This window comes from Hesperophylax consimilis, unplaced genomic scaffold, assembly GCF_061612785.1.
Source record: "Hesperophylax consimilis isolate HC1 unplaced genomic scaffold, BYU_Hcon_1.0 scaffold_32, whole genome shotgun sequence".
NCBI lineage: Eukaryota > Metazoa > Arthropoda > Insecta > Trichoptera > Limnephilidae > Hesperophylax > Hesperophylax consimilis.
The window spans coordinates 2,550,142-2,564,146 of record NW_028301262.1 but is presented as its reverse complement, the minus strand read 5'-3'; positions in this window follow the sequence as shown (position 1 = coordinate 2,564,146).

Below are 14,005 nucleotides of genomic sequence, written 5' to 3'. Positions count from 1 at the left end.
GCACCGGTGCATCAGGAATCAATGCTGCTAGCTCCTTGGAGCAGGCTCCATTGAAATACCTGTAGAACAGACACAGTATGCCTACATTACGTCTATGTATTAGAGGAGGCAATCGGTCTGTTAACAACGGATTATCAATCAGACGGATCGCTCTCCTTTGCACAGATTCAAGCTGGTTTATTAAGTATTTTGGGGCACCAGCCCAAAGGTGGCTTCCAAATTCAATAGTTGGGCGGACTTGAGACTTGTACAGGGTCAACAGCTGGTCACTGTTGAAGAATCTCCTAGCCCTGTACAAGACGCCCAACTTCTTGGAGGCATGATTTACTCGGGCTTCTATGGATCCCAGATATTTGAGCCGGTCTGATATAGTAACTCCAAGCATTTCAATGAAGTCTTTATTGGGGAGAGTGCTCCCATCAAATTGCACCAGACAGTCATTGATCTCCCTCTTTGCCGAAATCAGACACGCTTGGGTTTTTGTGACCAAGTTGGCCTTACCCCAGGAACGAACCATCTCGAGGTGGTGGTCAATTTTTTTGCTTCAAAACTTCCCGAGCTGTTCGGACATCATAGGTGGAAGGGGGCCTGTTAAAAATATAACCCTCGTGAATGGTGCTGTCATCACCGTAGCAGTGAATTGGTCCACATTCAACGAGATCGTTGATGTGCAACAAAAACAGCGTCGGAGACAGCACAGATCCTTGTGGCATCCCCGCATTGATTTGGTGCGGTGAGGAAGAAGAGCCGTCAACCACGGCTTGAATTTTTCTTCCCCTCAGAAAGTCCGCAATCCAACTATGCAGGGTTGGGTGGATCCCATACGATGGTAACTTCCCAATAAGCGCCCGGTGCCAGACTCTGTCAAAGGCTTTGGAGATATCCAACCCAACGGTTTGAGTTTTACCAAAACGCTCCATGTACCGCCCCCAAATATGCGTCACATATCCGAGTAGATCGCCACACGATCGGTTTCGACGAAATTCATATTGCCGATCGCTTAGGATATTGTTATTCTCGAGATATGTGAGCAATTTGTTGTTAACCACCCTTTCTAATACCTTCGAGAGTATGGAAGTGATGGCTATGGGGCGGTAGTTTGAAGGGTCGGAGCGGTCCCCCTTTTTTGGGATTGGGTGGACGATTGCCTTTTTCCAAACATCTGGCACCTTTCCACCTTTGAGAAAGAGCCTAAATAATTTCGCGAGCACTGGAGTTATTTCTGCAGAACATCTCATAAGGTAACAGCGTTAGCAATGTAAGCGCCAGAAAATATTTTTTTACGACTTGACTAAAAAATGTCGACTTTTCTTTACTTTATTTAAATATATTACTAATTTGTTATATACAAAAATATCATTTTCTAAATGATAATGAAAATCCAATCAAAATCCGTTGCGTAGTTTTAAAGAAAGCGCACAAACAAACAGACGCGAATAGTGACTGTTTTATACTATTTAGAGATAAATTAGACCGACCGACTTATCATCAAGGCGCACAATGACTGATTTTTTAATTTATTTTTATTCCAGGATGTGGGGAGGTTAGTGCGATCTCACATATTTTTTGTACAGTAGGTATGTGAAATTGTAGAAGTGATAAATAATGTGCCCCAAGTATTTCACGTTCGAACATGTATTTATTTTTGCCTCGTTAAAGTATACGGGGAGCATTTTACTTGTATCTTTACTTTTTCCGTGGTGGAACGCAATCAATTCCGTCTTCTTCGGGTTGTACATCATATTATGCTGTTTTCCATATTCTTCACAAGTGTTTAGTAGTAATCTTAATCCCTTGATCGACAGAGCTAGGAGGATCATGTCGTCCGTGTAGCTTATATGATTCATACATATACTGTTATCACGACAGTCCGCTCTGATGTGCAGGCGACTTGACAACTCGTCCATGTATACATTAAATAGAATGGGGGACATACACCCTCCATGCCTTACTCCTGACCGCAAATATATCGGCTGGGAGTATGTACTTGCCCACCGTACAACATTTTCCTGCTGGGAGTGTCATCAGGATAGTGTGTTTATAAATAAGAGAGGTATATGACTAGCTTTCAATTTATCCCATAATGTTTTATGACAGACCCTGTCGAAGGCTTTACTTAGGTCTAAGAAGCACTTGTATACGGTAGTTTTTCGTTTTTTGTAGAATTCTATTATTTGCTTTGCAGTATATATTGCCATATTAGTGGATAATCTTCATTTAAATCCTATCTGGTTATCTTTAGGCATTAGTTTATCATGTATCTCATTTAATATTACCCTTTCAAATAATCTTGCAGCTATAGTTGCTAAAGATATTGGCCGGTAATTGCTGGATTTAGTTTGTCTTTTCAAAATAGCGAATGACAGATTAGACGCCATGCATTTATCGAACCATATTACTTATTGTGTACCCACGCGTAATACAAGACAGACTGCTCTCCATAATATTCCAAAGTCTGCTAATAATTATTTGGAAAATTCACCAATTCAGAGGCTACACAAACCAGGTAATAATTCACTGCATCCCAAACCAAAGTGTTGTGTACAACGGATAAAGTGCGCGGATTGGCCGCTTTAATTATGAGCTCACCTTTCAGGGCTCCTATTGGTTGCGTTTGTGATTTTGTGATACCCCATGTTTACAATCGAAACTATCTAAATCCTCTGTATTAAATCCTTTTAAAGTGACAATTGTGCGTCGAAAGAGATTACTCTCATCTCGCAAAATACTTTTTAGTTTACATTTGTGTATTTTTTCTTTTAAATAAAATTATCCAAAACCTACAAAAAAACATATCCGATAATTTCATGAATAAAACAGAAACGTTTCGGTAAAACCGATAGTGGATTTCGTAGATACATTCATAGTGATAAACTGTTTAAAGTTATTTGTGCTCAATTAGTGCAAATATAAAAAAATCGTGATATAAAAACTCGATACGGCGACTTTTGTTTTGATTTACATAGAGCTAGACCGATTGCCCACCTACGAATTTTCAGGCGCAAAGCTGAACAGAACCTAATACTTTGTTTCAAACATTGTTTTTTTTTTTTATGTGTCCTTATAAATTAGTGTTTAATAATGAATCGTCCTAAAAAACGACACATAAGCACCATGATGTCTCCTAGTCCAGAGGATATAGGAGGAAAGTCCGTCACGATTGAGGATGCGGATGAAAACAGCTCGGTTACGTCATCCAAAGGCTCGGACGTCACCGAAGCGGAATATCCTTGCGCTTCAGGAGTAGATGTGCTCAATGAAACCCAAGCACATTTGACAGCTCTTCAACTTGTGTTAGCAGAGAAGCAATCTAAGGTCTCAAAAGACCGGCAGCTGAGGATCGCTAGAAACGTATCGGAAGTTTTCAGATCCGTATCTCAGCTGTTGTTGGAGCGCGAGACGATGCGTGCGGATTTAGCTAAAGTTACAGCACAACTTAGAATGGCAGAAATAAAAATACGCCACGAGAAGAGGGAAAAAAGGCACCTTGAGCAAAAAATCATACAATTAGAGTCTGATCTCGGGCCTGTAATACGGAGAGTGGCAGTGGCAACGGAGGCTACCCTCTCCTTTGCTGACATCGCCCGAAAACAGCCATATGATGCTCACCAACCCCCACCAATCACTCAACAAGGACATCGCGTCGGACCACCAAGACCTGCCGTTTGCATCTTTCCAACGGATGCGGACGCCACAAAGGACAGTGACGGTACGAAAAAAATGATTGAAGATACAATTCGGCCATCTGAACTAGGCGTTCGGGTCACGGGAATAAAAAAAAAAAAAGAAATAAAGGTATCTTGATCAATACGGCAACCACGGGCGAACAACAAAAGCTATTAAATGCACCTTGCTTCGACAACTCGAGCAAACTGAAGGCCCGACTACCGTCAAAGCGTCTACAGAGACTGATATTCTTTAATGTTCCCCGGGACCGACCGACGAAGATTGTTTAAGGATGGCTCTCACTGGTATTCCCAACGTTGAAGACACTGAAGAAACTATTGCAGGCTGTAAACTAAGTCACCTGGCTGGTGCTCGCACAGGTAACGCTTGTCACCGTATCTACGCAGTACCCGCTACCGTACGTAAATTTCTAGTCGAGCAAGAGAAAGTATTTATAAGCTGGACTATTTGCCGCGTCCGAGACTTTATTGGCCTTACTGTCTGCACCAAATGCCACATGATTGGTCACTCATATAAGTATTGCAGAGATACCAAACCCACATGTGGACATTGTGCTCAACAGAATCATACTGGTGAGTCCTGCCCAAATTCCACCATCAAACCAGTTTGCGCGACATGCACCAGATTTGGTAAGCCTGCTGATCACTCAACTGGAGATAGGGACAACTGCCCGGCCTACATCGCTGCACTCAAGAACGACCTTGCAACTATAGATTATGGAGTGTAACATACATGAGCATAAGTGCCTCACCATCGAGAATTATAATCCCGTGACCAACTGTCTACGAATAATGTATATGAACGCGAGAAGCATCCGTAATAAGTTTGATGAGATCAAAGAAAAAGTAAGAAGTTCGCGGTACATTGTACACGTGCTCGTCATTACGGAAACGTGGCTTAAGATTGGAGAGGAAAAGTTTTACTCCCTGAATGGTTACAAAATTGTTTTTGCTTCTCGCCCCAACTAAGGAGGAGGCGGCGTTGCAATATATGTGATTGATACTATGAAGTGTGCAATTATTGAAAATTTCTCAAATGAAAATTCCTTTTTAGGTATAACGCTTAGTAGCAGTGATAGGAAACCAGTTAACATCTATGCTATCTATCGAAAACCCAACACAAATATGCAGGATTTTCTAATACATCTAGAAGAAATACTGAACGAAAGTAGACAAGATACATTAATATTCGGAGACTTTAACATTGACATATCCATATCCACACACTCTTCATTAAATTTTTGCAACATCTTACAATCTTACAATTTTTCAATACATAACAAAACATTTCCCACGAGAGTCACTGATACAAGCTGCACCTTAATAGATCACATCTTATCAAATAGGCAAAACATTCAGACTACTATATCGAATATTGATGATCCACTTAGTGACCATAATATACTTATTGTTGATTATAAGAACAACTTAAAAAAATGTTTTAATAATAGAACCAAATCCCGGATTACGAGACCTATCATCAACAGTATGTCAGTAAAATCCTATCTTCTTGATAACAATTTCACGATCAACTTAAGCAACTCAGAAGACCCTTTTAAAAGTTTCAATTATCACATTAAAAAGGCAATAGAATCAGGTACAACTACACCAAAAACAGGATTAAGAAGTCGGGTACAACTGAATACTCCGTGGTTTGATTCCAAATTAAATACATTAATCAAAGAACAAAACCAGATTCACAAGCAGTGGAAACAAGACCCTGGTAATCTTACTCTTGTAACACTTAAATTGAGAAATACCATTACTAATTATAGGCGAAATCTAAAACACAAATATTATGCGAACAGCTTTCAACAAAACCAAAATAACCCCACTAAAACCTGGAAAATCATAAACTCTATTCTATCAAACCGAACACATAAACCAACTAACGAAATAGAATCCCTCGTGGTAAATGACTGCGTAATTAAGGATCCGAGCCATATAGCATCCGCATTTAATGAGTTTTTTCTCTCAATAGGAAAAAAGCTAGCAGCTACCATTCCGTCATTCCCGGATGACTGTAATACCGTATTTGTGGAACCGAAGGCTTGCCAATTCTTGTACATGGCTAGGACAAACAAAAATGAGGTACTGAGGATCATCTCTAAAACTAAGCTGAAAGCAGCACCGGGACTCGATGGAGTAACACCATCAGTTCTTAAGACTTGTAAAGAAGAATTAGCGGGTCACCTTACAGAACTTTTTAATTGGTCACTGTCCTCGGGAAAGTTTCCAAATGAATTAAAGCTTGCGAAAATAATACCCATACACAAAGGAGACTGTAAAACATGTATCTCTAACTACCGTCCTATATCACTTCTATCGGTTTTTTCAAAAGTATTTGAGACCATAGTCAAAGATAGACTCCTAAAATACATATCTGCGAATAATATCCTCACACCACGAAAATATGGCTTTCGGAAAAATTCTAGTACTCAATGTGCCGCCTTTGATTTTATCTCCAACCTTCAACAGTATATAGACCAGGGTGAATATGTGGCAGCCATATTTATAGATCTCAAAAAAGCCTTTGATACGGTCGATCATGAAATACTCTTAAAGAAATTGGAATATTTGGGAATTGTTGGGAAGCCCCTAAATCTCCTCCGAAGCTACTTAGATGATAGATTTTGTCTTGTTGAAGTCAAAGGTGTCTCGAGTGGCTTAGGTAAAATCACATGTGGAGTGCCACAGGGATCAATTCTTGGGCCTCTGCTTTTCTTGCTATATGTCAATGACATAACTAAATGTGGTATCTCTGGAAACCTCCAACTTTATGCGGATGACACTGTAATCTATTATCACAGTACAAGCCTGAGTGACCTGGAGTCTCAAATGAATGTAGATGTCTCAATTCTAGCAAATTGGCTGCGTATTAATAAATTGAGCCTCAATATAAAAAAAAACGCACTACCTAACTTTCGGTAATAAGGATTATGTGCCCATGAATATCACACTTGGAACTGAGAAGCTCCAAAATATAGAAGTCACGAAATATTTAGGGCTATTAATAGACTCTAAACTTTCGTGGAATTCCCATGTTGAGCATGTGAAATCTAAAATATCCCCAATAACCGGCGTACTGTACCGACTCCAAGGTCTTCTCTCTACATCTCTACTACGGGCCACATACTATGCGATGATTCACTCCCATCTGAGTTATTTAGTTAGTATCTGGGGCACTATTACTAAAAAACAAATATCAGAAATACAAGTGATTCAAAATCGAGCAATAAGGAATATCTACCGTCTACCGTGGGATACACATATCAAAGATATATATTTAAAGACAAACATACTTCCTTTTACGGTTCTACCTAAATACAATATCACTTGTACAATATTACAAATCATACATAGATCCTCACACACTAACATCAAACCAGCATTTAATTCAGACATACACCAGCACAAAACACGGTCCCAAAATCTAATACACCTAGCATCGTCTACCCACACAACAAAATTTGGTATTAACTCATTACAATATATTGCATATAGACAATACAATGCATTACCTAATGAAATAAAGCAATCAGTAACTAACAAAAAAAATATTAGTTAAAACGCTTAAAGATTATTTCCTGAAAATGTTTTTAAACCAGTGAATTTTCGCTCGCTTTCATATGTTGGTTTACTATGTTTCATGTGTATAGATGTCTCTCAGTATTTCTAATATCTCTATTCTTAACAATGTATTTTTCTTTTTTTTTCGACAATGCACTTTTCCTTTTTTATTTATTTTTCTTTTCCTTTTCAATATGTTGTATTTTTTTAAAAGTGTAATATCCTTGTAAAATGTATTTTATGTGTCTGTACTTCCCGTAATGAGTTTTATCTCAACTCATTGGGAATAATGTGTTACTTACCATGTTTTTTTGTAATACATTATAAATAAAATAAAAAATAAATTATATAGTTCAATCGTTGTTTACCGCCACCACTCAGTGACCAAACTAAAAAACAATATATTAGAATATTTGTAACTGATCCACAAAATGTCTTTTTTCTTAATTGCACACTTTATCTCAATATAATTTTTTCTATGTTCTATTAAACACCCAATCGGGAGTAATAATTTTTTTTTGGATAACAAATTTGCTTTAAAACAAACCGTTCTTGTTTATTCCTATACTAAAGCTATGTTCTGTATGGTACCCAATCTGGCATTATAAAGATTTGCTAAATACTAACACACTCAGCTTCCTTCGTGGGGCCTTTAAGAAACCAAGGAGGAGTAGAGAGGAGAGATGAGGCCGTCTTCCCTCGTGGGGCCTTCGGGGAACCAAGGGGCAGTTGACTATTTCGTCGTGGGGCCTTTAGGGAACCAACGGGGAGTAGACTCTTCCCCAATAGGACCTTCGGGGAACGAAGGAGGAGTGGATAGGAGAAATTAGACCCTCTTCCCTCGTAGGGCTTTTAGGGAACCAAAGAGGAGAGGAGAGGAGATATGAAGCCACCTCCGCGAACTCTTCCCTTGTGAGGCCTTCACGCAACCAAAGGGGAATGGAGAGGAGAGATGAGGCTCTCTTCCCTTGTGGGGCCTCCAGGGAACCAAAAGGGATTGGAGAAGAGATATGAGACCTGGGAAGACACATTGTGGAACCAGAAGACATAGCCACTTATCCAATGACAACCCTGGTGAACTTTATGAAAGGGACTGTTAAAGGAATGAGGTAAAATGGGAGATAGCACAATGGGCCTATGGCCTAAGTGCTCACGGGAACTACACTGTATCTGCTCTATAAATAAATAAACAAAGTCAACAAAAAACCTTTCATATTTATTTGACCAACATCAACAATGTTATTAAATATAATTACTCTGCTACTTTCGTGATACCTTAAGTACCTCTCTTGTACTCTTATTATTTCCCAAATCATAATTTGACAAGAAATAAAATATTGAAACCGTGGATCACTCAAGGTCTATTAAATTCAATAAGAAAAAAAGTAAGCTGTGCAAACAAACAATTAATTTCCCAAACGACAGAGAATTAGATTGTTATTACAATATATATAAAAATAAACTAACGCAACTAATTAAAATCAGTAAAGATGACTACTACAGACATAAAATAATAAGTTCTGAAAACCACCCTAAAATAATCTGGCAAACAATCAACTGTGCAATAGAAAACACTAAACAAAAACAGTCAAACGATGAAATTAAAGATGAAAATGACGTCATAATAAATGCCAAAGAAAACCCAAAAGAATGTGCTAATGTTTTCAACTCCTTTTTCGCAAAAGTGGGACAAAACCCAAACCAAAAAAAAATAATATTTCAAAGGGATCGAAAACACTACCAACTATTAAAAATACACAAAAAATAAACTCACAATTCCGTTTTAAAATGATCAGCAAAACAGATATTTTAAATATAATTGAAAATATGAAAGAAGGGTCGTCTCCTGTATATAATATAACAGCAGAATTTTTTAAATCTATTAAAAACAATGTGACAAAACCATTAATTCACCTAATTAATATAAGTCTTAAAAATAGAATATTACCATCTAATTACAAGAAAACAATTATTTCACCCATATTTAAAAGTGGAAATACCCAAAATGTAACAAATTATCGACCAATTTCCCTCATTTCTAATATAAGTAAAATATTTGAAAAAATTGTAAAATCTCAACTAATGGAATTTGTTGAAAACAACGAAATACTTCACGACAACCAATACGGATTCCGAAAAGCGCGAAGCACACAAGATGCAATTGCAAATCTCACATCACGGATATACATGGGTTGTTATTTTTATAGATCTGAGAAAAGCTTTCGACAGTATATCCCACACAAAACTTATGGAAAAATTAGATAATCTGAACATCAAAAAGAATGAAGTAAATTGGATAAAAATCTACCTAGAAAATCGCCCTCAAATTATCAAAATAAACAATGTATACAGCAATGAAGATATGTTTGATTTAGGAATTCCACAAGGTGCAGTACTGTGTCCAATATTATTCATCTTATTTGTAAACGGGATATTTTCTCAATCACTTCATGGTAGTATAACATCCTATGCGGACGATACAGTCATCATTGAAAGTGACAATACATTGAAATTAGTAAAACTAAAAGGATAAATACTGTTTTGACATAAACTTACTATCTCTAAAAAAAACTCATGTTATACCATTTACAATAAAATCAAATGAAATTTCACAAAATTTTGACATAATTATACATGATAATTTTAAAAAAACATAATAAAAATGAATGCACAATTAACTGTTCCACATTGAAAAGTTCAAATAAAATTAAATACTTAGGAATAATAATAGACAAAACAAAAAACTGTAAAGATCAAACCAACCAAACCGTCAATAAAATAAGAAAATTAATTTATATATTTTTGAATTATCAAAATTTCCTTCCATTAAAAAAACTTACATCAGTCTACCACGCTTTAGTTCAATCAAATCTCCAATACGCTGTAATCAGCTGCATACAAAACAAATCTTCTCCCTGTTGAAATTGTACAACGTCTAATTATAAAAATATTATTGAAAAAACCAAGAGATTATCCAACATAATAGAGTGTTAATTGATTTGCTATTTTTATTCAAAATTATTAAATCTTTAATTGACAGCCCTAATTTGTTGGAACTTATTTGTATTAATGTTCCTGCTAGGCAAACTCGCAGTAAAGATACTTTTAAATTTAACAAGAACCTCAACACTAATTATTCTATTTTTTCACCAATTCCTAGAATTCACAACCTTGCGAATAAATACTGTGAACTTATAGATATATTTGGTTTTGACAATTTTGTGAGCTTTAAAAGGCAACTTATTTCGATTCTATCGGCTAATAATTAACTTTTATAGCTTTAATAATTTTATTACATCTTCTCCCATTCGAAACCTTTCAAGTAAATTATATCCATATTTGTTTGTTTTTTATTTGCTCTACTATACACTTATAATTGTATGCATATACCTACTAACTACTTTTTATACATAACACTATGTTCCATCTCAGATCTTATTATTTCTTATTCATGTCGATATTGCTAAATTCTATTAGTTTTTGCTTTTTACAGGTGCAACTCTTATTTTGTTATTTTTTTTTAAATCTCTGTTATAATGTTCTTTACCTCACGAGTAAGTTACACTCTAATTTATATTGGTTTATCGATTTGTTAAACACACAATTAATACTGGGTTTAAACACACCCACTTACTTACTTTTTATGTTGAACTTTCTTTTACTTACTATTTCATGCTTGGGTATATTTTATATTGAATCCATCTTATTAGTGTTTTGCTAATTTGCACAAAATTTTTATTATATGTGTTGCTTTCTTACAATTAACTCCATTTATCTTCTTATGTTCAATTATTGTAATCATTGTAAATGTATATTTTCATGTAAAAGCCCATTAGGGCGTAAATAAAATAATAAATAAATAAATAAATAAATAATTTTTGAAGAATTTAAAGCATTAAAATTTAATGATCTTGTCCAAAAAAACATAATAATTCAAATAATAAAAGAAAAACAAAATCACAGCTTTTTAACTGAAAATCGTACTCGTCAACAGAGATGTGCTTTATTTCAAATAAATCCATTTCAAATGGAAATGCAAAATGGGTATTTTCCATTTCGCATTTTAAATGCTTTTCTAAAAACCATTTTGCATTTTAAATGCTTTTCTCGATGCATTTTCCATTTTCCATCACTACAATACTCTTTTGACAGTGATAATATGTTTTGATCTACTTCCGTCAAAATTAAACATTTAACCTATTTAAAGTTTGTTTTTTGTTTTGTTTTTGAATCTTTATTTAGATGTATGCAAATTTTTTCATACATCTAGTAGGAAAATATAAAAAAATACAAGAAATAACAATTACATTTTAAAAGAAAAAGATAAATACACAAAATTATATTATATAAGATATCTAGGTGACTAAAATAATATTGGTGAGCTCAACAATCAAAAATTATTTTTCACATATAAAGCACATGTCCTACGAAAAGTGCTAAGGCTTGGGGCTTCGTTTATGACATTTGGTAGGTTATTATAAAGTTTTTGCCCTTTATAAAACGCGCTGTTTTGTGTGCATGAAAGTTTAGTTTTGGGAAGCCTAAAATCTCTGCGTCTTCTCGTAGGATAATTGTGAACAATTTCATGGTACATAACATTTCTTTGCAGATAATTTGGGAGCATATTATTTTGAAGTTTATACATCATTGTCAACGTATTATATATTATATGTTGTTTGGTTGTCATCATATTTAAATTTTGTAACATAATTTTAACTCTAGTAAAAATGTTGCATTTTAAAATCATCCTCATCCCCCTATTTTGTATAACCTGGAGTTTATTATTTTGGGCTTCGTTACATAAGAATAAAACACTAGAACAATAATTTAAATGCGGAGTAACAATAGAATTGTAAACAAGGCGCGTTGTCTTTAGATCCAAGTTATTTCTGATCCTTTTTAGGAATCCAACTTTTTTAGCAATTTTCTTTGTTATGTATTCTAAGTGTTCATCAAATTTTAATTTTTCATCTAATATTACACCCAGATATTTAACCCTAGAAACCTAACCTTCGTCGATTCAACGATTACGCGACACAAAATATGCTGTCCTTTTTTAACGCATGCGCGGATGATCGTGTCGTTCCTTGCCAACTCAGTGCTCGTACAACTCTTACGGGAAGTGGCCGTGTTCGGCGGGTAAGTGCAGTATTTTTTTTATATATTACGCTGATAGTCGTCGTTTCAACGAATGGTTAGGGTTTGTGTGACTTTTTGGTATATTGTTATTGTCGTTTTTTTTTGCAGTTTTTTCGCTATGGCTTCGCAAAAATCACTGTCTGTTGCAAATATTCAACGTTTATTGATGGAAGAGGACACAAATTCATCAGAGGAGTCATCTGTCAGTGAACAAGAAGACAATGTGGAGGTTGATGATGTGGTTAGTGATTTTCAAGATGACCCATCAAGATGTAAATTTCGGATGTATATTCCAAATAAACCCGCTAAGTGTTGATGTGATGATCAAGTTGGAAATGATGTGTGACAGCGGCACAAGATACATGATCGACGGTTCGCCATATCTTGGGAAAGGAACTGATACAGGAGGCTTGCCTTTAGGAGAATACTTCGTAAAAGAACTTACTCGCAGTATACATGGTACGAACAGGAACATTACCATGGATAATTGGTTTACATCTATACCACTAGCGAAACAGTTACTTCAGCAGCCATATAATTTTACAATAGTGGGTACACTGTGGACTAATAAAAAAGAAATTCCTGAAGAAATGAAGAACAGTCGATCCATCTATGTTTGGTTACGATGGCCCTCTCACGCTCCTTTCTTACAAGCCTAAACCATCAAAAATGGTTTACCTGCTTTCTTCCTGTGATGAGGAAGGCACAGTGAACCCCGAAACAAAAAAACCACGAATGGTTGAATTTTATAATAGCACGAAAGGTGGGGTAGATACATTTGATCAAATGTGTGCGGTAATTTCATGCAGCAGAAAAACTAATCGGTGGCCGATGTGCATTTTTTATGGCATGCTGAATATAACATGTATAAACAGCTACATAATTTATTGTCATAATGCCTCCACATTGGGGCAACATGTAATGAATCGTCGTGATTTTATGAAAAAATTGCATTCACAACTTGTAACACCTTGGCTCCAAATACGACTGCAAATTCGTACAATGCCAACACACATAAAAAGTAAAATACAAAATATATTACGTGTCAGCACTGAAATTCAAGATCAAAGTGGTCAATCCACCTCCAGAAATGACCCTGGATCGACAGAGACTGCCAATTTGCGAAAAAGAAAAGTTTGTGGATTATGTCCATATAAAAAAAGGCGTATGACGAAGACTTATTGCGCAAAGTGCAGCACTGCAATTTGCGGTGAGCATAAAATTGATTTTTGCACTAGTTGCGCTTCAAAAAACTAGTTTTTTATTTTTCAAACAAGGGATCGTGATCTTTTTAATTATTTTTGCCAAAGAAAAGAGGCTGTTTTTATTTTTATTTCTTTATTATTAATTTTCTAAGTATGATCTCACTTCTAGTTTTATAAATACCTAGTGCCTTACTAAAAAAAATTATAAACAAATATATTTTCCAATTACATTTGAATAAATAGTTTTATTTATCAATATAACCTTTGTTTCATATTTTTTGAAAATATTTTTTTTTTTAAATAAGTATCAAATAGATAAAATACTGATGAAAAATTTTTTCGTCGATTCGACGAATGGTTAGGTTTATTAGGGTACACACGAACGTTAGGTGTCTAGGGTTAATA